The sequence below is a fragment of the Pelodiscus sinensis genome, chromosome 6 (genome assembly GCF_052426305.1).
Source record: "Pelodiscus sinensis isolate ZL-2025 chromosome 6, ASM5242630v1, whole genome shotgun sequence".
NCBI lineage: Eukaryota > Metazoa > Chordata > Testudines > Trionychidae > Pelodiscus > Pelodiscus sinensis.
This window is the reverse complement of record NC_143057.1, coordinates 123,784,943-123,810,742: the sequence shown is the minus strand read 5'-3', so window position 1 is coordinate 123,810,742 and position 25,800 is coordinate 123,784,943.

The following is a 25,800-nucleotide window of genomic DNA, read 5'->3' as shown; positions in this document are numbered from 1 at the left end:
TTCAGTTAGGGTATGTCTACACTACCCTCCTAGTTCGAACTAGGAGGGTAATGTAGGCATACCGCACTTGCAAATGAAGCCCGGGATTTGAATTTCCCGGGCTTCATTTGCATAAGCGGGGAGCCGCCATTTTTAAATCCCCGCTGCTTCGAACCCCGTGCAGCGCGGCTACACGGGGCTCGAACTAGGTAGTTCGGACTAGGTTCCTATTCCGAACTACCGTTACTCCTCGTGAAATGAGGTGTACCGGTAGTTCGGAATAGGCACCCTAGTCCGAACTACCTAGTTCGAGCCCCGTGTAGCCGCGCTGCACGGGGTTCGAAGCAGCGGGGATTTAAAAATGGCGGCTCCCCGCTTATGCAAATGAAGCCCGGGAAATTCAAATCCCGGGCTTCATTTGCAAGTGCGGTATGCCTACATTACCCCACTAGTTCGAACTAGCGGGGTAGTGTAGACATACCCTTAGTTATCCTGCCTGAGCTTTGTTTGAGGAGAGAGGATAGAAAGACGTTTTTGTACTCTGTGCTGGGTGATAACATGAAAGGATTCCATGCTTATCAAATTAAACTTGATACTCATTAAGAAAACTTTTTGGAGAGATACTACAAATTCAGCTAACAGGCTAGTCTTGTGTATACAGGCTGACTCCCTGGTGTCTAGACTCTTCCCTCCTGCAACCTTTGATCCTCTCTGCAATTTTGTTGTGGGTTCTTTTGTGTGAGTGTTCTCTGACTTGCTGGGCCCAAAGGTCTCTAATACAAGTTCCTGTCCCTGGGCTTGGCCTTCATTACCATTCAATCACAGCTTGGTAAACCGCAGAGTCCTTCAAACATGCTGATCTTTGTACCAGTTTTTTATTTCTTGCTGGAGGAAGATTTCCGTCCATCCTTTTTTCTGTATTCACTTTGTAGGAAGGTGCACTGCACTGTTGGCCCTCTGGATAGCTCAATAATTTCCTTTCTACTATCACTGCTTCATCAAACCAGTTAATGGTTGAGGCCAATGTCCTCCTGATCCTGGCCTTTGCACCATCCATCCAGATGTGCTAGGCAGCTGACACTGCTCCAAAGTTGTGTTTGGTTTTGTCTCCACTGCTGTCCTGAGTCTGTGGGCACCTCTTATGCAGCTCAAGCTGTTGCCTTTGTGTGGTTATTTGGTGGTTGGACTCTCACTAATCACCTGTGAATAGTGGGTCTAGCTCCTTGGTTCATTTGTTAAAAAGGCTGCTTCATCACTTGGCTTTCTCTTGCTTCTGACCTTGGCGTTGTTCTACTACTAGGTTGTAGCAAACTAGAACAATAGAAAGATAGGGTTTGAAGGGATCTCGAGACGTCATCCAATCCCATCCTTTCATGCTGAGACAGGTTCAAGTATTTCTAGAGCTATACCTCATGTTAAGCAGAATCATGGTTCTCAAAACATCGATCTCCGTACTTGTCTATTATCCAGTCCTGGAGGCAGGTTATGGTGATCATCCCATATTGTCTGGTAGGGCTCCCTTTCCAACTGATTTTTTTTGGGGGGGGACCATCAGTCGCATGGGTATCTTTACTTCAGACTCAGCATTCTTATTTCTTGATGGCTACCCAAGGGAATAATAAGAAAGAATTAAAGGAGGACAATACAATTAATGTCAATTAATATGAAGTTTATAGAAAATAGATCCTGTCGAACAACGTGATATTTTTAATGTGATTACAAGTTTGGTTGATAAAGGTCATAATGTTGATACAATGTATTTAGACATCTGTACAGCATTTGACTTGGTACTTCATGACATTTTGATTAAAAATTAGGAAGGTATCAATTTAACTTGACACGAATTAAATGGATTAACAGCTGTCAAACTGATAGGTTTCAAGCGGTAATTGTAAACAGAGAATCATCATTGAGCAGATGTGTTTTTAGAGGGGACTGGAAGGATCAATTCTTTACTCTATCCTAATGAGTATTTTTATTGATGACCTGCATGGAAATACAATCATGACTGATAAAATTTGCAAAACATACAAAAATTGGTGGAATGATACATAAAGAAGGTACAAAATAATCTAGATCACTTTCTAAGTTGGGCTGATGCAAACAATATGCATTTTAACAGAGCCAAGTGAAAATGTATCTAAAAACAAAGACTGTACGCCATACTCTTACAGGATGGGGGACTCTGTCCTGGGAAGTAGTGATTCTGGAAAAGATTTTGGAATCATGGTTGATAATGAGCTAAACAGGTGCTCTCAATGTGACCCTCAGGCCAAAATGGCTAGTGCAATCCCTGAATGCCTAAACAGAGGAAATTTGAGGGGGATTAGAGATATTATTTTGCCTTTGTTGTTGACACTGGTGTGACTGTTGACACTGGTGTGACTGCTATCACAATGTTATGTCTGATTCTGGTGTCCACTAGTCAAGGGGAAATTGAAAAATTGGAGAGAGGTCAGATAATACTCGTGAGAATGATCAAAGTGTTAGAAAACCTGTCTTAAAATGATAGACTCAGTCCTCGTCTACACTAGGATTTTATTTCAAAGTAATTCCCCCAAGATCAAATTTATAAGTGGAGCATCCACACTACCAAACCCATTATTTTGAAATAACGGGCTGCGGAACTCGGAATCTGTATTCCTGCTTTTCAGCAGGAGTGACGCTAATTCTGAAATAGTTATTTCAAAATAATAGTCGTGTGGCTGCGCCAGTGCCATATTTTGAAATAAGTACTCCTCCAATTAATTCGAACTAATTATTCCCCAGTGCTTCCTGGGGCTCTAAGTCAGAGGTAGTGCACCCACATTAATGGAGCCTGCCTTAGACTAATTTTGAGGCTTCCCCGTAATGTGCACACACTAGTTCAAATTTGTTAAATTGGGAGTTAAGCTGAATTTAGTAATTTCAAAATAGTTTCCTAGTGTAGACATGGACTCAAAGAGCTCAAACTATTTATCTTAGTAAAGAGAAAATTAAGCAGTGAGTTGATGACAGTTATGTACCTACAGAGGGAACAAATATTTAATAAATAGGCTTTTAAATCTACCAGAGAAAAGTATGACAGGAGCCAATGGCTGGAAGTTGAAACTGGAAATAAAAGTGAGAACAGTTAAACATTAAAACAACATACCAAGGGGCATGGTGGATTATCCATTACTGACTCTTTTAAAATGAAGATTAGGTTTTATTCTAAATGATCTCCTTTAGGGATTATGTTTTGGGAAGTTCTATAGCCTTTGTTTTACAGGACTTCAGAATACATGATCACAATGGTCTTTTCTGGCCTTGGGATCTAGGAATCTATGTCTTTTTCTCATATTTCTGTTTGGTGCTGAATGCTTTGAATTCTGCTTCCATGTATTGTGGCCTTATGTAGGGGTAAACTGAGGCAGTCCATGGTACTCTGCTAAGAATCCCTATTAAAGTCCTAAATTTGAGGAAAGGCCTGGGAACACATGGAACAAGCAGCTAACATGACCCTGGTCGCCCTGGCAACCACATTCCAAGAGCGCCTCACTCTGATAAAGCCCTGGCTGGTACCAAAACAAACTTCACGGAAGTCGTTCTCACTGTCTCCTTTAATCCTAGACAATGCCTGAGACCTAAGGACTATGCCAACGCGAGGTGGTATCATCTCACAGTAGACGCATCATAATTTCAACAGACAAAGTTGCCATTAAAATGCCTGTCCTGTTTATGTTGGCTTATTTAGCTTGTTAGGAATAACTACCTGTATTATTGATATATGTTTAATTGGTAATGGGTGGAGATGCTGTGTAACCTTCGTAGTTTATTGGCTTATGTGTTCATTACGTCTTGCAGCCAGACCCTATCAAATCACTTCTACTCCACCCATCTGCTGCCTATATAATCTATTGTAATGTTTTGATTAACTAGTGTTCACCAGGTTAACCCTGGAGGGACTCTCCACCAGCTGTGTGCAATAAATCCTCTGCTTGTTTTCACCTGCATCCAGAGTGTCCAGAATTATTCCCTACAGTTTCTGTCTGAGCATAGCATGTCAGGTGGGTCATATCTTGCAAAATGCACATTTAGTATCCTGATTACAGGTCTTGCCTCCAGATTGCCAGGCCCCAGACACTGGATTAGTAACCTTATGTGACAAAGTCATTCCACATATAAAAACTGCCTACAACTGTTCAGACCTTTTCACAGTGCCAGGGAGGAATTTCAAGAGGCTGTATACGCTCCCTTTGTTGTCAGTCCCTAAGCTATTTTCCAGACTTCTGCTGTGCCACGTATGGTCTCCACTGAACATTCACGAGAAGGTACATATCTGGCTCATCTCTGGCATGTCTCTGTTCTCATGTGTGAAATGTGTAATCGTCTCATGGGGTGAGATCTTAAATCTGCTGAGATGAGTCCTCAATCCCTTTTAAAATAAAACCCCATATTGCCCACATTTTATCTTTCACCTGGTAGTAGGGGGAAACTTCCAGTGACATTTGCTTTTTGATATCTGGTCAACACTGGAGTCGGGATTGTTTTGCTACCTGTAGCATCCTATGCTGTTTGGCATTTTATACATTGCCTAGAACCTCCACTCAAATATTTGAAGATATTGGAGCATATCCAGTTCCATGGAGCCATCTCTCCAAGGTCTACCCTGCTCAATGTATCTACTCCAGGTATGGACTTTCCTAGCTGTATCTTCCTCTCAGTCAAACATTAAAGTCCACTAACATGCCTTATAGTTGATTGAGGGCACATAGCAGTGGCTTCTATCGAATAGTTTGTGAGCAGACTGTACATCCAGCTTGTGCCCAAAGACATGGATATTATTGGTTATGGTTCTTCGGAATTGGTGAGGCCGCATCTGGTTATTTAGCAGTGGTGAAGCCACATCTGGAATATTGTGTCCAGTTCTGGGGCCCCCATTACAGAAATGATGTCCACACATTGGAGAAAGTCCAGCAGAGAGGGCAACAAAAATGATTAGGAGTCTGGAGCACATGATTTATGAGGAGAGGCTGAGGGATTTGGGCTTGTTTAGTCTGCCGAAGAGAAGAGCGAGAAGAGATTTGATAGCAGCCTTCAACTACCTGAAGGGGGGTACCAAAGATGTTCTCAGGTGTGACAGATGACAGAATGAAGAGCAATGGTCTCTAGTTACAGTGGGGGAGGTCTAGGTTGGATATTAGGAAAAACTCTTTTCTTAGGAGAGTGGTGAAGCACTGGAATGGGTTCCCTAGGGAGGGGGTGGAATCTTAATTCCTAGAGGTTTTTAAGTCCTGGCTTGACAAATCCCTGGATGGGTTGATTTAGTTGGTCCTGCTTGGTGCAGGGAGTTTGACTTGATGACCTCCTGAGGTCTCTTCCAGGTCTATGATTCTATAGTACGAGGTGGTAGAATCATTCCATTCCAAGTAGCACAGGCCCTTTTCTCTCTGAGCCTATTACCCCTTCTTTTCTATCAAGACTCTCCAAGAAAATACCCTGGTCTGCAGTTTGCATCAGTACTGAACTTAGAAATACTGTCCTTGCTGTTCCACTGCCCAGGAATGCTTAAAGACTGATACCTCTGTTAGGATTCACTTTAATTTTTTTTCCCAAAAACATATTCTTGGGTCTTCAGCCATTTCCATACTGCATAATTTAGTACTAATTGCTCAAGACTTCCTAGGCTTCTGATAGGTGTGCACAAAGTCTAGAAAGCTGGTTGGCCCTCCCTACACATCATTGGGCTCCCTTCATATCCTTTGTCTTGGCATTTCCTCAATGTCTCACAGTTTCTCAGAGTCTGACTACAGTCCCTCAGCAGTTGGTAGATGTCCAAAAAGTTCTTTTCAGCTTTAGCTAACCTACATTGAGTCTAGTATTCCACACAAAACACCTGCTTAGAATTTGTCACTGCTTAGTGGCATGGTCCTTGATTCCCTCTGTGCTAGGGTCTCCTTTTTCCTTTCATCAGCTATAATCTTGAATCCCTGGGATGTCTGAAGCTTCTGGCTCATTGTACATTAAATATATCTCTGGGACTGGACCAATGTCCATGGGCATTCTTATCCAGTGGTACATGCCAAAAGGCATGGCAAAGGTTATCAGGTGGACATCTAACTCCATATGCCAGAACCTATTCATGAAATGTAATGATCCAAACTGGACTGTAGCCTGGATACCTATCCTATCTAACCTCCCCATCACAAAAAGTATTGTGTGTTTTTTAAAGGCCACAAGTTGTTGGGAATTCTGTTGAAGGCATTTAAGCAAATGCGTGAGCATTCACAGAGAAATACAATTTAGAGAAAATATTTGTGGAAAGAATTTTCTAAATCTGCAGTCAGGAAACATTTCAGGGGGAATTTCTTAAGAATTATGATCGTCCAATCTGAGAAGATATACGTGTGACTTATGTGTTCCAGCAAGCCATTGGATTTTCTAGTTTTGGATACTCACAATGAGCTGCTCGATATACCAGAATATATTTCAGTGGCAAAAATTGCTAAGATCATTGTAAGGAAACAAAAAGAACTGTGGTCTATTTGCAGACAGACAGAAAAGACATTGGATAAATAGTTACCTCTAAATTCTACCATCAGGTGTAATGACAAGGGCTTGACAAATCCATTTATCTACTCGGCTGTGGGGAGTAGATTTCAGCTGGTCGCCCCATTCACCGGCGCTGCGCGCATGCGCAGTGCGGGTCTGGCGCATGCGCGGTGCGGGGCAGGCGAGTGGATTTCGCCACGGTTTGTCGAACCCTGATAATGACCTTCATAGCCTTCAAATCCCAGTATTTTGCCCTCCTTTCTGTCTGCTTACCCCTATCATGCATGCCTTTTTACTTGTTTGATATTCCTCCCCCCCCCGACTAAGCCTTAGAACTATGTTTAAAAGGATTTCTTATTGCTCCGTTGCGTGCTGCTTGTCTCCTGCCATCTCAGTATCTCCTTCTAGTGGCCCTATCCAAGAGGTGACATTCATGACTAAGGCTACGTCTACACTACAAGTTTTCTCAGACAAAAATATGCTAATGAGGGACTCATTTACATGAGTCGCAATCTCATTTGATATTTTCTGCAAATTTGGTTTTGCGGTGGGTTTTTTGCACAAAAACAAGCAGTGTGGATGTTTTCTTTTTGTGCAAACTCCTTTTTCCACAAGATTTTTATTCCCAAAAAAGGAGGTTTACCGATCTTGCCGAAAAAGGGTTTTGTCAGCAAAAAGAAACATCCACACTGCTTGTTTATGCACAAAAACCCCAGTACAAAACCGGACCGGCAGAAAATATGCAAATGAGATCAGGACTCATGCAAATGAGTCTCTCATTAGCATATTTTTTGCCAAGAAAACTCGTAGTGTAGATGAAGCCTAAATGTTGGGGTAAACTCCAGTATAAAGATTAACTGGTTTCTATTCACAGAGACACTATTGGAAACCAAACTGGTTTCTTGAAACACTCAGTGAAGTGTAGAAAACCTGTTCATTTTCTTCCTCCTTTTAAACCGAGTTGTCTCAAAACTACAGCCAGGTTCTTGACAAGCAGAAGCTCTGCATGTCTTCTATTCTGAGTAACACTAAATAATACTTAATGAATCCTTTCTTTATCAGCAGGGCTCAGATCATGTAAGGCGGATTACACGCACTGAATTTGATAGGGAGGACACAAATGCACTGGCTTACAGCTACTGGCTAATTTGCAGGAGATGCTGGCATTGCTTTGTCATGGAAGCTTTTAGATAACTAGACACATTGCTTTAATTTAGTGGGGCTTTGGACCGGATTTTCAATGCACTTGCTGGGGAAGTATCCAGGGGCTGCCCTGATACTAAAGGCATTTCTCTGGGAGGTAGGAAAAGGTTACTAGCTCAATTTTGTAGATGAAACGGGTGATTTAGTGTCACACCCAAGGCCAACCAGGAAGCATCATGGCAGAGTTGAGGGAGGAACCCAGATCTTTCTGTCTAATGCAAGATCTCCCTTTTGCTCAATGGTACACAAAAGGTCTCAAAGGATGACATCCAGTCTTGTGTGGTGGACACAGTAGAAGGCCTGTGTATCCCTTGAGTGACACACAAATCCCATTTTGAGGCTTTAAATTGGACTGGCCTGGGACTTGGTGGCAGGCAGAGACATAGACCCTGATTATGCCTTTCTGTACGGGGATGAATTTCTATGATCTACCAAGGTATAGCCCTCAGTTTGCATGTACAACAAACGCGCCTCTCTCTTTTATTGATGTTCCACACATTTTGTAAGGCTTGAATCTGCTGAAAAGACTGCCCCAAGATGATGTGCAAAGGAGTAGTTAAGAAGCAAGCCAATATCATAAAGACTGGCTTTTTTTTAAGTGCTCTCGTGATAATTAACCTCAGCTGACTGGCAATAAGGGCATTGCAGTGACTCTTGATTTTACATAAAGGTGAGGTCACTGTCCCTCTATGTTCTCTAGGATTAAAGAAGAATTTTCTTTAAAAAAAAAGGAAGTGGGTGAGAGGATATCTGAACATCAGTCTTCTAGGGATTCCAACAGATGTATTGGCCAGGCTGTAGGGAATGACCATGGATATACTGTATTAATTGAGCAGGTTAGACATCTTAAGAGATCCTTTATTTTTTCCCCTTTCCTTTTCTTCCAGTCTATGGCTAAGGAGAGAAGAGGGGGAAAACACCCATTTGGCTTTGTGAAGTTATAATTAAGCAGCATAGGACTTAGAGTCCTGCAGCAATTCAGAGGACTCCAAATGCTGACGAGGTCAATTATCCCTGATAAGTGTTGCTCTGGAAAGTATTAACAAGATGACTAATATTAACTGAATGTGAGCTCATCAAGTTTTATTCATTACTCTGGAATTCCAGTGTGTGTGTGCGCCCTATGGTAGAGGCAGAATGATGGATGGAAGCAGGATGGATAGAAGGGACAACACTAGCCTTGTAGCGCATTCTGGAATGGTGGTCACTACAAGCTGTGACCACCACTAAAATGTTGAGGGTAGAGAGAATGGTGGATTGGTGCTGGAATTCAGGAAGGGTAGCTTTGTTGTCTGGTCTAAGGGAGCAGATGTGTTAGTCTGTAAGGGCATATCTACATTAGGAAACTATTTTGAATTATTTCAAAATAATAACTCCTGCTTTCCCTGAGGAATAATGCTTATTTTGAAATAATTATTTCAAAATAGCGATAGTGTGGATGCTCTGGTGCTGCTATTTTGAAATAACTGCTCCCCAGAGTAATTCGAACTAATTACTCCCCAATGTTTCCTGAGGCTTTCAGTCCACGGTAGCATGTTCATATTAACAGAGCCTGCCCCGAACTAATTTTGAGACTTCCCCATAGCAAGGACACATGATTTTGATGCTGTTATTTCAGGAGTTATTAAATCAATTTTAGTTATTTCAAAATAGTTTCCTAGTGTAGACATGCTCGTTGGTGCCAGGGGACTATTTTTTGTTATCTGTGTTGAAGGATGTTTTCATTTTTAAATCGAGATTTTGTGCTGAATGAGTCTGCTGGCTTACACCTCTAAAGGATGGGGCTAAACCTAAATGCTAGATCTAGGCATCCACATCTACCTTTATAATGGGTGGAAGAATTATATGTCAATATCAATATCAACATCAGTATATCAATATATCTATATCTATATAAACTCGGGGGCTGTGTCTACACTGGGCCACTTATTCCGGAAAATCAGCCGCTTTTCCGGAATAAGCTGCGAGCTGTCTACACTGGCCCTTGAATTTCCGGAAAAGCAACGATGCTCTACTGTACAAAATCAGCCACTATTCCGGAAAAACTATTCTGCTCCCGGTCGGGCATATGTCCTTATTCTGGAACACTGTTCCGGAAAAGGGCCAGTGTAGACAGCCCAGTAGTCTTTTCCAGAAAAAAGCCCCGATCGTGAAAATGGCGATTGGGGCTCTTTTCCGGAAAAGCGTGTCTACATTGGCCACAGATGCTTTTCTGGAAAAGCAGCCTGCCAATGTAGATGCTCCTTTTCTGGAAAAACTGAAAACGGAATAGTATTCATGCCAGTGTAGACACAGCCTAGAAGGGACCATTGAGAGCACCTCATCTAAATATCTGTTTAACACAGTTCATAGATTTCACTTGGAATTTCCTGCAGCTAGCTCAAACACCTGTGTTTGTGTTTTTAATTTAATTTAATTTAATTTTTTTTGAAACAGACCCCCAATTTTGGTTTAAAGACTCCATGTGCTGGAGAAGTTTCATCCCCAGACTTTAAGGTGTTCAAAATGTAGACCCAAGTTTAATAGCTGGAGCCCGTTTCTGGTGATAGGTTCCCTCAAAAAGGGTGGGGCTAAACCAAAGATGTATCTGAATGACCATCACTTCAATTTCCATCTCTGTTACCCACGTACAAATCAAGAGATGTTCCACTGCAACAGACTGAGTTGGGCAAGGATAAAGTTGTCTCCCTGATTCATATTAGACAACAGATACTTACTGAGAATTGTCTGACTCTCATAGGTTGTGGGGGAAGAGAATACCCCAAGAGCTCAGACTCTCTTTTGATGTATTTAGTGGCCAGTCCAGTGAAATCACAAGAACAGTGTTATGGTATTCCTGGTGCTAACTCAAAATATGATATTTTAGTGCCATACGCAACAGTTAAAAATACAGCCCTGATTCTTCACTGCTTTGCCAATTCATGTCACCATTTATATCTCTGCAAAATGAATAGATTTTACACCATTTTGCATAGAAGTAAATGAGGTATAAATTGCAAGGCACTTGAAAATCAGAACCTTTCTTTAAATCTCTGCAAAAGCTTTAGCTTAAGTTTGCTCACTAACTGGATGAATGTTTATACTTGTTCTTTTTTGGGTACGTCTACACTGGCATGTTCTCACACAAAAACTCTTTTGCGGAAGAGTTCTTGTACAAAAACTCTTCCAGAAGAGCGCGTCTACACTGGCACGTGCTTTTGTGCACTAGCATCCATTCCAGTGTAAACGCTTTCTTGCGCAAGAAAACTCTGATGGCCATTTTAACCATAGGGCTTTCTTGCGCAAGAAATTCATGTTGCCTGTCTACACTGGCCTCTTCTGGAAGAGCTCTTGCGCAAGAGGGCTTATTCCTGAGCGGGAGCTTCAGAGTTCTGGTGCAAGAAGCCCTGATTTTATACATTAGAACATCAGTTTACTTGCGCAAGAACATGCGGCCAGTGTAGACAGGCAGCAAGTTTTTGTGCAAGAGTGGCCGCTTTTGCGCGAGTTTGCACCAGTGTAGACACAGCCTTTGTGTGTGTCCTATATGCACTTGCCTTCTCTAGGGCCATGTCTACACTAGGAAAGTATTTCAAAATTACTAAATTCGACTTAATGCCTGGTTTAACAAATTCGAACTAGCATGTGCACACTTCAGGGAAGCCTCACAATTGATCCAAGGCAGACTCCGTTAATGTGGATGCACTACCTCAGACTTAGAGCCCCAGGAAGCCCCAGAATAATTAGTCTGAATTACTCTGGGGAGTAGTTATTTCAAAATAGCGGCACCAGAGCATTTACACTACCGTTATTTCGAAATAACTATATAAGAATTAGCATTACTCCTGATGAAAAACAGGAGTACAGATTTCAAATTCTGTAGCCCACTATTTTTCAATGATGATTTTGGTAGTGTAGATGCTCTGCTTATAAATTCGACCAGGGGAGTTATTTCAAAACAAAGTCCTACTGTAGACCAGGGCTTACTCTTTCCTCCTGCAGGGTAAAATCCATATGCATTCAAGTAATCATGTCTCCTCCCCATTAAAATCCCAGTAGAGCCCTGTTGTAAGCATTGAAGGACACAAGTGATGCATGCACCTTTGCCACCTCTCCTCACTGGTGAGAATTTGTCTCATAGTCCATTTCCTACTGCCAACATTATAGTTTCTTCTCTAAAGAGACTAACAACAGTTTAAAAAACTATAATAAACCAAAAAGATTATCCAATGGCTTGAACATGCATTTGTGTCTTAACCGTGAGGGATGGGCAGCAACCTGGGGCCTAAGGGGTTAACCTAGCCAGGTAGCAGTCAGCCAATAGTAATGCAGGTAGGAATTTCAAACCAAGACAAAGGATTTTTAACTTTTCCCTCCTTTGTCTCTGGCCAGTTTGCTCTCTAGATACGGAGAGAGACAGAAGACATGTCTCTCTCCAAGAAAAAGACTTCATAATGTGCAAGTAGGGTAAAGTTTAGATAAATCCATCAGGTTTTATTGTTTTCTGTTGTGGGACTTTGGATCTGATGTCTGTGCTGTTAGAAATGGGTTTTCCTCTCTTTTGTAACTTAGGGTACGTCTACACTGCATCCCTAGTTCGAACTAGGGATGCAAATGGAGACAACCGAAGTAGTTAATGAAGCGGGGATTTAAATATCCCGTGCTCCATTAACATGATCTCGCCGGCGCGCTAGTTCTAATCACAGCTGATTCGAACCAGGAAGTGCGCGCCGGGACGCTTTAGTTCGGACTAAAGCCCTTAGTCCGAACTAATGTTACTCCTCAAAAAATGAGGAGTAACATTAGTTTGGACTAAGGGCTTTAGTCTGAACTAACGCGTCCCGGCGCGCACTTCCTGGTTCGAATCAGCTGTGATTAGAACTAGCGCGCCGGCGAGATCATGTTAATGGAGCACGGGATATTTAAATCCCCGCTTCATTAACTACTTCGGTTGTCTCCATTTGCATCCCTAGTTCGAACTAGGGATGCAGTGTAGACGTACCCTAAGTCCTGAGCCCATGGGGGTCTCCCATGAGTATATTAATTGGTGATTTTTTCCATCAAGTCATTGTGCTTGCAACAGCAGTATTGTTTTGGTAATAAATGTTCTTTCTTTTCTATTAACCTGGTATTGGTTCATTTCTGTGTCCTAGAAGATCTGTCTGTGGATATCTGCATGCCTTTGACTAGGGGACAGCTACCAAAGACTGCAATTCATATTTTCTCTTTTCTTCTTCAAGCTCTTTGGGGAAAAGAGCTTAGGGTACCCTCGGGTTGGTTTCAAGTGTCCACCCCGTTTGTGGGTTCAAAAGCACTTGATGGCAGTAGCAGATTTTTATCCCCAAAATCTAGGTTTTTTTAAGATTTTGGGGGGAAGCTTTATAACAAAGCCTGGAAAAATAAGGTTTTGGGGTTGCTTTTGCTGGCCCCCACTTCTGCATTCATCGTGCCAGAGTGGGGATTAGCCATGACAATTTGTCACGGTAAATACAGGACTTCAGCACAGAAAATATTGTGGCTGTACAAATAAACCTAGGAAACTTGAGTTTCCAGTTGATGACAAAAACAATTTAGAGTCATAACATGGGCTCCCTGGGAGGGGGCAACTTTCAATAGGAGATTGTGCTCACAATGCAGCACAAATATTGACTAGTAAAAACACAGTTTACTGCGAAAGAAATGGGAGACTCATTAGTGGCATAACAGTGCCATAAACTGGCCTCCTCCAGAGGCACAGAAGTTAGCAGCAATGAAAGTGACATCTGAGAAGGACGGTGCCATCTGTAAGTTTACATGTTTTGATGGCTGGTGCGGGAAGAGAGGCATGAAATTATTCCAAAATACGGATGAAAACGTTCCTAAGAAGGAGCAGCAAGTGCTTGGGAAGTGGATGGAATACACTCAGAGAATAGTTGCCAACTTTATAATAGCACAAAACTGAACATACTAGCCCCACCCCTTCTCCAAGGGCATGATCCTAAGCCTCCATCTTCCCCCTCCTCCCGCTCACTATATTCTCCTCCCTTGGTGTCTAGCTCTCCCTTTTCTCACTCATTTTCACTGAGATGAAATAGATATACTATTGGAAAAGGTTCAGAGAAGGGCAACTAAATTGATGAGGGGTTTGGAATGGGTCCCATATGAGGAGAGATTAAAGAGGCTAGGACCTTTCAGCGTGGAAAAGAGGAGACTAAGGGGGAATATGATAGAGGTCTATAAAATCATGAGTGGTATGGAGAAAGGGAATAAGGAAAAGTTATTTACTTGTTCCCATAATATAAGAAGTAGGGGCCACCAAATGAAATTAATGGACAGCAGGTTTAAAACAAATAAGAGGAAGTTCTTCTTCACACAGCACATAGTCAACTTGTGGAACTCCTTGCCTGAGGAGGTTGTGAAGGCTAGGACTATAAAAGAGTTTAAAAGAGAACTACATAAATTCATGGAGGTTAAGTCCATTAATGGCTATTAGCCAGTATGGGTAAGGAATGGTGTTCCTAGACTCTGTTTGTCAGAGGGTGGACATGGGTGGCAGGAGAGAAATGGTTTGATCATTACCTATTCGGTTCCCTCCCTCTGGGGCACCTGGCATTGGCTACTGTTGGCAGACAGGATACTGGGCTGGATGGACCTTTGGTCTCACCCAGTATGGCTGTTCTTATGGGCTGGCATAGGGGGTTGGAAGGCAGGAGGAAGTGAGAACTCTGACTAGGGATGTGGTCTCTGGGGTGGGGGGAGGGAGCTGGGGTACAGGAGGGAGCTTGAGGCTGGAGAATGGGGCTGAGAGCGTCAGAATGCAGATTGAACTAGTGGACTGTGAGGGCTCCTTTGGGGGCCAGGGAGAAAGGTACAGAGTGTGGGAGGGGCATCTGGGCTGTGACAGGAGGCTGGGATGAGGGAGGGGGTCCAGGTGTGGAGGGCTAGGATGGGGGCAGGGGATTAGGATACACAGAGGTGAGAGATTTGGGCTGGGGCTACAGGCTGTGGTAGGGGCTGCAGATGATGGATATGAGGTACAGAAGGGAGCTCCATGTTTGGAGGGGCAGGGGCTTGAGGCTCAGGCTTATCTCAAGGCAGCTTAACCTGCTCAGCTCTGCAGCAAGGCTCAAGCATGCCGCCAGCAATTGGTTCCCAGCCAATGGCAGCACAGAGCCTATGCTCAAGGCAGGGGCAGTACATGGAGCTCCTACTCATCTAGGAGCTGGCCCTGCAGTCCGCTTCTTTCCCCACCTGTCATTCACCTTTTGGCGTTCACCTTTCGAGGAGGGGGAAGACCCTATTTGGACACAGAATGGCTAACCTAGTGAGGATGGCTTTAAACTAGTTTTGTCGAGGACAGGTAAGCAAAGCTCACAGGTAAGTGGAGAACATGGAGACCTGGGAGATGGGTCGGAAACAGGAGGGAGCGTGAGCTATAATAGCAGAGAGAACGGAGGGTCAGGGCAAAACTGGGAGGCAAGGTTAAATCAGGATCTTAGATGCCTATGTAAACTCCGATGGCCATTTTAGCCATTGGGCTTTCTTTCGCAGGACATTCATGTTGCCTGTCTGCACTGGCCTCTTGCACAAGAACACTTGGGGGTGTCATTTGAGCTCCCGTCTTCAGGGGCCAAAATGTTGTGGGCCGGCCCTGCTTAATAGCAGAGAGAAACTGGATTTGGGGACATTTCAAAGAAAAGGCATAGACATCTTTCTATTTCCCACAAGAGCTGTGAAATATAAATTCACATTCTGACAAGATAGCAAAGTGTCTAAATTACTTTATCTTGGCCATTCTTCCCCCCCCCCAAAAAAAAACCCACCCCCAATCCTGTGAATTTGGAAACAAGTGAGTGACAGTCTGAGAATGGAATATTCAAATTTGAAGCTTGTGACTCCCGTGCAGTCAAATAACAAACAAAAACATAAACATATCAAGGGGGAAGAAGCTTCTACAACTCACCAACCCATTTGACTTTACAATTTTCTAAACAAAAAGTATCTGGGATTTCAATCAGAGCACGTCAAAATGTTCCATCCGACATGTCTCTTGTAAATGTAGCCTGACAGTCCCGGTTTCCAATTTCCCAGTTTCTCACTTAAATGAGTAACGTGTGTAAATGATGTTTATTTTATTGTAACTAAAGGGTTGGTTCTGCTCTTTACTATCCTGGTTTCTCACCCCCCTCCCCTTTGGTCTCCTTTAACTGCTAAGGCTGCCATCTCCTATGTACTTTCATTAGGACTGGCAGAGACACCTCTAGCCTGCCAGCTAGTTCATCCCCCTCCATGGTGGCAAGACAGATTTCATACACCATTTTCCTCTGCCTACTAATTGGATGTCACATCTTGCTTGAATATATTTTCCCTTTGCAGTTTATTCCAATGCTTGAAGTGTTCCTAGGTGCATGGCTAAAGCTTTTCTTTATATTTTAACCTGTTTTTTCCCCCTCCTCTGCTGAAACTGAAGCCATCTATCTCTTGTTCTGTTCTTGTTGAAGGAGAGAAATTGCTCAATTTCTATTTTATAACATCACTTAATGTATTTGTAACTAGCGACGACATCTCCCTATGCTTCTATTCGGAAACTGAAGCAGAGATTCAAGGCAGGTGAGGGAATACCTTTTGTGGGACCAGTCTCTGTTGGAGAGGGAGAAAAAATACTTTTGAGCTGCATGGAGCTCTTCTTCAGGCTTGGAGAAAAGCAGCTCCTGCTACCACAACAAACAGCTGTGTTACCCAGTTAGCACAGATCTGAAGGGACCTTTCAAAGCTGAGTGCATTGATTCATAAGGCCACACTACACCACCTACACAGATCTAGGTTTGTCTTCCCCTGGCCATTCTGGGGATTAGCTCTTTTGGGCTGACGCTCTCTTCCTGCTGTTCCTCAGCCCATTGCCTTCCTCTCTTGGTCTGCATGTTCCTCCCCCTTTCTCCTCACACCTCATCTTCATGGTTTAGCCCCTCCCACCAAGTCACAAGCATCCTCCCTTTCAGGGGTAAAATCACAACCTTCTGCCTCTCTTAGGTAGTCCTCAATGCCTCTCCCTGGCTGAATCCCTCCTTCAGTGGCCAGAAGGCAGGGGGGGGGGGGGGGAGGAGGAAGACATGGACAGTCTTCAAGTTCACTGCCCAGATGGTGCTATTCATTCAGTAATCAGTAGGGAACCCAGCCCCACCCTCTACTCAGGGTTCCAGTCTCAGGACCCTATTTTCATCAGCTAAAATCTGTACAAGCACAATTTCCCCTGCAGTACTTCCTCCCTCATCTATACCAGGCTCACTGTCCACCCTCCTGTCTAACCCCCTCACTTCTAGATCTGCTAGACAAAGCCTTCCCCTTGGACCAAAAGCCTTCCCCTTGCCTTATCTCAGGAAGAATGACTGCAACCCTTGTTCTGCTACCAGCTGCATGTTTTAATGGAAGCCAGGCCTATTCCTCTACAGGTGATTCTCCTTTAATTAGGCTTTTTTTCTAAATAGCCCTCTGCTTGCAGCCTACTAGGATAATTGGCCCATCTCCCCCAAATTAATCTCTGCAGGGTGTATGTAGGGAGCAAACCCCATCAGAGCTCAGAAGGGACAATTAATAGTCCATCAAATTAATAGACCATCTAATAGTCTGATTTCCTGCACACTACTGGCCATGGCATTTCACTCAGTCATTTCTGCATCAAGTATAGCACCAAAAGCACAGCTATAGGGACTCAACCTGACGTTTCATTTTTTTTCCCATGTAGGATCAGCCCATGGCCTTCTGGTCTGATATCCCATCCTGAGAGTGATGATTAGCACCTGCTTTGGAGCAAGCAGCGCTTGTGTTTTTCCTAACCTCCCTTTGGTGAGAAAAGTGACCAGAGAGAGCTCAGATGAACCATAGAACGCTCAGTCTTTGATGATTAATTTAAATGCACCATTCTGGCAACCAAGCTGGGCCCTTTATCTTTATCCTCCCCCTTCCCCCAAGCAGATTTCAGCAAAGTGAAAAGATGCACAATGCCTTTAAAATGGAGGGTTTGGGCTGAGCTTCTGTAAATTGTCTTTTAGGGGAAGTAAAACTAATAATACCTACTTGAGACACTAGTTCTGACAGTCTGAATATACATTGGCATGTCCAGTTTTCTAAACAGATCTTTACCCCCAAAATTTTACAGTTTTTGTTGCTTTCCTTTGAACTGTGCAGTCTTTCCTTATAGCTCCCAGTCAATCTAAATATTCATAATACAATACAAATTAAGAAGTCAGGAATCTGCAAACTAGAATTCTTAGGGCTCTTTTTTTCAATTTTTAAAATCATGGAACTAGCAAGAGATAGAGCTGACATTATCTTGTTTTGCTTATTCACTCCACCGATTTAACTCCTCCCTTCTGTATTTAGATTCTGATCTTGCTAATAGTGATATGCTGGAGTAACTTTATATGGGAGCAGTCTCATTAAACTCAAAGGTAAAGATGTGTAAAATTACTCATATTTGATTGTTATTGATTTTTGTACACAGAAAACAAACAATGAAAACACAGAAAGATAAATGACTCACAGTCTGTGTAGGTCTCTGAATACCCCATCTTTCACAGGCTTGCCAATGGGATGATGTACTTTTGTATCTTGTCAAAGATGCAAAATTAGACAATATAAAACCAAACAAGACTCCATAGACTTAATGCATGAGGATGGAGATTACTGTAGTAAAATAGGACAAAACATACATAAATAGGAAGGCAGGGAGTAGGAAAGAAAGGAGGGGGATTTAGGTAGAATCAGGGTCTGGCATTCTAGAGCAACAGCATTGGTTCACCAAATGAATCTAAAATCAGGACCCTGATTTCTTTAACTTTGTCTGGTTAATCTATAGGACAATAAACTATTCTCTGACTGCAAACTTAAAAGGGTCTTAATACCATTGCACCATTCTAAGCATATAAGCTGTTCTTCCACTTGGACATAAGCATGTGCTGAGAGGTCAAAGGCCCAGATGTGTAATGTATTGTTCCAGCCCTGTTGGTCCCAGGATATGAGAGATTTTTAAAGGTGTATAGGTGTTGTTTGGCTCTGTGTTGCAGGCAGGTCCATCTTTACCCACATGTAGAATATGCAGCTATGTAGGGTACCTGAAAATTTGGGGCACCTCTGGGTCTTAGTGTCCACTGATCCACCTCATCCTATCCCTGTTCTGTGACTCTGCTCCCTTCAGAGAGTCTCTAATTAACTTAAAAGTGAAGACGCCTGCCAGACCTATTAGCAGAACACGGAACCCATTTTAACAGGTATTTGCCAACCCCAGCTATAGACTGTCAGTTTCTGAATTTACTGTGTTCATCTATAGGACCTTCATTTACAATTTGCTTGAAAAATATTTCATTAGTGCATTGCTGAAGATTATAAAATCACATCTCCACAAATGATCCTCTCCTTTTCCTCAGCTGCCATCAGGCACAGGGACATCGGTTTAATAGGACTGGCTAGAACATTATAAAAATGCAAAGAAAGACCCTGTTGCAAGGCCTAAGTGATTAAGATAACTAACACCCATTGTCAAAAGTAACTTAGAAACCTAAGCCTCATCGAAAGTCAGTCAGGCACAGGTGCCTAAGTGCCTAAATCACATTTGAAAATGAGACTTCGCCATCCGATTTACTTAGGCCTGGATTTTTAAAGATATTTAGGCATTGTTGTGTTCATCGCTGTAATGCCTAATCGGCTCAGAAACTTAAGCCTCATTTTCACACATTACTTTAACTATCTGGGCTTGAGAACTTAAATGGCGAGTGGAGCAACTGTGGCCTACACACTTTCTGGGTGTGGTGCATTGTCCCATATAGTGATACTTAGACCACACAAGTGAGAGGCAAAAAAAGAACCACAAAAAAACCCTCCAAGAACCTCCAATCCTCACTGAAGTGGCCTCCAACTAAGGCACCTCACTCCAGACCCATCGGGGGTGGGGGAAGAGCAGGGAGGACTGAGGTTCAAGGACTCAAGCCAAATTAACTCTTCTCGGGTTCCACGGTTAGTGGATTTTGTGGGCCCCCTTAGACTCTGAGGTGGGGCCAAAATGAGGAGTCCAGTGTGTGGGACAAACCTGCCAGTGGGGAGGAATGAGGGATGGGAGTGCAGGATCGGGTTGTCTGGGTGGGAGGGGAAGGGGGCAGGAGCAGGGTGTGGGTGGGAGTCTTGCCAGGGGCAGGAGGCAGGAGAAGGGTGCTGGTGGGTGTCTGGCCAGGGAGAGAAGGCAGTAGTTGGGTGTGGGTGGGTGTCTTGCCAGGGGCAGGAGGCAGGAGCAGGGTGTGGGTGGGAGTCTGGCCAGAAGCAGAGGGTAGAGCAGGTTGGGGGTGCAGGGTCTCAGCATAGGGAGGGCAGGGTGTGCAGGGTCTGGGTGGCACTTGCTTTTTGCACGCGTGCTGCTCTCAGGCTCCCTGTCCCAGGCATGGCTTCCTGTTGCTCCAGTGGATGGATTCTGACCAATGGATCAGTGTGGGATCCCCAGCTTGGGAGCTGGCCATGAGCAGAACCTGACCTTGAGGCTCCTCGATGGGATGGGCTCTCAGCCTCACACACACTGCCCAGCAGCAGCAGCAGCAGCAGCATCTTTCGACTCCTCTCGCCTCCCCAGCTCGGCACCCGTCAGTCGTACCTCTCAGGCAGGATCTGTAGCACGTGCCGCTCCTTCAGGAAATCCAGCCACTCCTTGTCCCCAAAGCCTGGCTCCTCCACAGCCATTTTAGCCTCCCTCTCCACACAGCCCCATGCTCAACGTGCTTCACCCCCACACCCGGTGCCGCTGGATGCGCTCGCTCATATGATCGTGGTGTCTGTGTCTTCCGAGATGAGAGACGCTTCCTAGATTAAAAGATTATTTTAAGATCTAGGAAAGCTCAGGGCTTTCTCCACCACCAACACCCACCGCTAGCTCCAACCTTGCGGGGGGCGTGAGGCAGCTCACCAGCATGGGGCTCCCTGTTGTGGTGGGGGAAGAGAGGCAGGTCTGAGCTGCGAGCCATATTTGGCTCTTACGTGAGCCGTATATGGCTCGTGAGCAATAGACTGCCGACCCCTGCTCTACAGCATTAACTGAGAAGTAGGTGGTTTTTACCTCAAGCTGTCAAGGCTCATGAACTAAGGTCCAGGGGTCCTAGGTTCTGTTCCACTGGTCAGCATTACACAACACCAAAATAAACCTTAAAAATCTGACCTTATGCCCCTTGGGGAAACCGTACCTTAGGGAATGGGATAATTAACTAATGCTAATTATAAATAACTGTGATAAGTAATAGTTGTGTAATAACCAGAGTTAGTTTTTAAAAGAAAAATAGTGAATTAATCTGTTCACTGAAAGAGAACAAAAAAACTGGCACAAGTACAGTCCAATGCTCCATGTGAATCACAACACCCTTTCCATGCCAGAACCTGGAGGGTATGTCTAGACTGCATTCGTCTGTCGGCAGAGGGTTGCAGATTAGGCAGATCCCTTATGCCTCCTGCAAGGAGGTTTACAGGATCTGTCAAAAAAGGCCTTCTTTCTCCACAGATCTCCCTCTAGACTGCCTCTTTTTGCCGACAAAGTGCAGAGTCAGCAAAAACGGTGGCCATTTTTATGTAAATTAAGCAAGGAATATTTAAATCCCCACTTCATTTGCAATGTCAACCTGCCTAATCTGCATCTCTCTGCCGATAGAAGGATGCAGTCTAGACATACCCAGAGAGAATGTGGAGCAAGTGTAACCACCGCCAGGTGGATCTGAACCTGGACTTCTGGAGCTTAGTGTAGGAACCTCTACAGCTTGTACTATAAAGCTAACTAGCTCTCAAGCGCCGTTGTTCTTATTTCTTACTGAAAGTGGTCTAAATGCCACTACATGGGACAGTGAACCACACAAGGGGTATGGCTAGACTGTGGGGGCGGGAGGGGAGTTGAGGATTCTAGAGGTATCCGGAAAAAACTCCATCACATCCAGGTAATGCATTTCCTCTTCCACTTTTTTTTGCAGAAGAGCAAACATGTTCTTTCGGAAGCCCCTGTATTCCTACTTCCATAAGGAAGAAGGGGGCTTTTGAAAGAGAGTTTTTTCCAAAATTTGGCCAAGTCTAGATGGGCCAAATTTTGGAAAAAGCCTCTTCCTACAAAAGTATCAGAAGAAGATATGCAAAATACAGTCTAGCCGTCCCCTAGGTGTGTGGGTTACACGAGATGAGGCTGGAGTTTTAGCTCAGCTTGTAAAGATTCATGCTCTCAGCTCTAAAGGTGCCTAGCTTGATGCCTGGTGTGGTCTTGATCATTTTGCCATGTGTCCAGTGGTGATGCTCATCTAAGCACAATTCAGGCAAATCTGCTGTGGGTCTGTCTGTTTGCATACAAAAGATTTACTACTTTACTTCAAATGGGAGAGTGGTAGCAGTATATCTCCCAGAGCATGGCTGCAGTTACACTAGTGTGAAGGTGCTTTGGGATATAAGGGAGAGGCAATATGATTGACATATAAGTCTGCACTATGAACTGTAGCAGCAAAATGAGGTACGTAAAATAAATCAGAACATTAACAACAACAATAATAACAATGACAATGAATATATTAATAAACAACCCACGCCCAACCTCAATAATATAAAATCAGGCGTAGGCAAGGCATAGATCCATCAAACAGCTTTCAGCTTCACATCAACTTGAAACCCATGAATAATCCCCTTGACTTCACTTTCGTGGCACTGGAAACGCTCACAAACTTGATGATCTGCCCAACTGCTTCACTGAATTAAGACTTAAAACATTTGAATAAATATTTGTCAAATCTTTTGTAATGTTTGCCCAGCAATAGCATGTGCCACATTCATTTCTGCTTGAAGCAGGCACAATAAAGTTAGAGCCAGTGGAGTTGTCTGTCTCAATGCCAGTAGTGAATTCACACTTAATTCCCTTTGAGTACATTTATTTTCTTTCAGAAATGAAATAACTGATAACTGGCATATTGCATCCAATTCTGGGTCCCTTGTTACAGAAAGGATATTGGGGAAAGTCCAGCGGAGGGCAACCAAAATGATTTGGGGCCTGGAGCACATGACTTATGAGGAGAGGCTGGGGGAACTAGGCGTCTTTAGTCTACAGAAGACAAGAATGAAGGGGAATTTGATAGCAGCCTTCAACTAACTAAAGGAGGGTCCAAAGAGGATGAAGAGAGGCTGTTCTCAGTAGTGGCAGAAACAGAATGAGGAGCAATGGTCTCAAGTTGCAGTGGGGGAGGTCGAGGTTGGATATTACGAAAAACTATTTCCCTAGGAGGGTGGTGAAGCATTGGAATGGGTTCCCTAGAGAGGTGGTGGAATCTCCATCCCTAAAGGTTTTAATGTCCCAGCTTGACAAAGCCCTGGCTGGCATGATTTTGTTGGGGTTGGTGCTGCTTTGGGCAGGGGTTCCGACTTGGTGACCGCCTGAGGTCTCTTCCAACCCCAGGATTAAATGATTCTATGATTTATCTTCACATTATGCAGGGGAAGGATTTTTAAAGAAGATAGGAGCTCAGTTGTATGCCTAGTGCATACCTCAATGACCTGCATTGCAATGGAAGAATGGCTAGTCATCATCACCGACGTACAAATAATTACTTTATTTACACACTCTACTGAATACTGAATAGGATACTTTTGTAAAGTAACATCCTGTGTGTAATGCAATAAGAGCTGGATTCAGGACTTCTATGCTGCCATTCAGAATGCATGAGAGTCATTCAATACCTCCATGGCAGGGAAGGGAATGGACATACAGGGTGTGTCTAGACTACAGGGTTTTGTTGACAAAACTGAACTTTTGTCGACAAAACTGTACCTGCATCTACACTACCACTGAGTTCTGTCAACAGAACTCGGCAGTTTTGTCGACGGCGGTAAACCTCATTCTACGAGGAATAACGCCTTTTGTCGAAAGAGTTCTGTCGACAGAAGGCGTTATTGCACCTACACTGTCCTTTGCAACTACAATCTCATGCCAACAAAGCAGCTTCCTTTGTCGACAGAACTGGCTGTCGTCTAGACGCTCTTTGTTGACAGAGGCTTTGTCGTCAGTATCTGTCGACAAAAGTCTGTAGTCTAGACGTAACCGCAGATACATACTGTCATTGGCTGAAGCTTATGTCTCCCTCAGAGCTGGCTAACCCTGCCTGGTGGAGGAGGACAGAACTGCAAAGCCCCCTTACCTTCTACCTACTGTGGAAGAACCTCAGGGACAATATCTTTAATCCTTTCACATTCTAATGCACACCTACATGAGGAATGAACAAGGCCTAGGTGGAAAGTTGGCATCCAGCTCCCATTGTCTTTCTGGGTGAGTGCGGTTTCCTAATTATTTTTAAAAAGATCCCATCTCCCCCCATCTATTTAAAGAAGTCTCTGAACTTCTGAACATTGTAAAAAAATGCACATTGGAAAAAATAATCCCAACTATACATACAATATGATGGGGATTAATTTGGCCACAACTACTGAAGAGAGAGATCTTGGAGTCATTGTGGATAGTTCTCTGAAAACATCCACTCCGTGTGCAGCGGCGGTCAAAAAAGCAAATAGAATGATTTAAAATAATTTCATGAGAGAATAACACAGAAAATATCTTATTGCCTCTGTATAAAACCATGGTACATCTTGAATACTGCATACAGATGTAGCCACCTCATCTCAAAAAAGATATATTGGCATTGGAAAAGGTTCAGAAAAAGAAAACAAACATGATTAGGGATTTGGAATGGGTCCCATATGAAGAGAGATGAAAAAGATTTGGGCTTTTCAGCTAAGAAAAGAGGAGACTCAAGGGGGATATGATAAAGGTCTATAAAATCATGACCGGTGTGGAAAAAGTGGATAAGGAAAAGTTATTTACTTATTCCCACAATATAACTAGGGGTCACCGAATGAAATTAATAGGCAGAAAGTTTAAAACAAATAAAAGGAAGTTTTTCTTCACTCAGCACACAGTCAACCTGTGGAACTCCTTGCCAGAGGATGTGGTGAAGGCTAGGATTTTAACATGGTTCAAAAAAAGGCTACATAGATTCATGGAGGTTAGGTCTATCAATGGTTATTTGCCAGGATGGGTAGTAATGGTATCCCTAGGCTCCGTTTTTCTGGAAATGGGTGACAGGGGAGGGATCACATGAGTATTACCTGTTGTGTTCCCTCCCTCTGGGGCATCTGGTATTGGCCACTGTTGGCAAACAGGATACCAGGCTAGATGGACTGTTGCTCTGACCCAGTATGGCTGTTCTTTCTTATGTTCTTATGCTCTCAGATTCAGCAAAGATGAACCACCTGAATTTTTATATTTTGATTTTTTCCAGTCTTCAGGGTGTGCTTCTGGTCTAATGTTATTTTCATGAGAAATTCATTATTCAGTAATTCTTTGCATTTCTGTGTTTTTCTTGTTGAAGGTGGATCTTAAAAGAAAGATCTGTTTCTGAGATATGTAATTGCTTTAGTATCTTATCCACTGGTATATTTATTCTTACTATTTGGCTAGCAGGATCTCATTGGGGGGCATGGATCAACGATTGTGTTTCCTCCCCAGCATACCTGGCCTGGACTGCTAATAATCCAACCAGTAGACCAAATTCGGTGATGAATCCTTGTCACGTGCTACCCAAGGCTTGTTGTGCATATATGAAGAAGAGAAGTAATTCATTCTGCATTTTGTTTCCCTTATTATCTTCCTACAAGACTTATCTGATTTTCTCTCTCTTAAATGCATTGCTGGGTTATTATAGGATAACTTGATTTCTTTCACTAGTGGACAAGATATTAATGAGATTCACACAACTCTGCTGGACAAGGTTGAAGGTGGATAAAATGAGTGTGGGAATCTGATTTCAACAGCATAAGGAAAATGGCCAGTTGCTATACAGATATACCTTTTTTGATTTCTGAAGAACCAGGTAATGGTGAGACACTAGAAAAAACGTATGATTGGTCTGATTCAGTATTTCTAATCCCAGTATTTCAAATCCAATATTTCAAACAGAAAAGAGTTTTTTTAAAAGATGACTTGGTTGAACAAATGAATCATTTATGGTTGAATTCAAAAGGCAAAATGTTCTCTTTCCTTATAAACAACGAGAAGTCCTGTGGCACCTTATAGACTAAGGGTATGTCTACACTGCCACCCTTGTT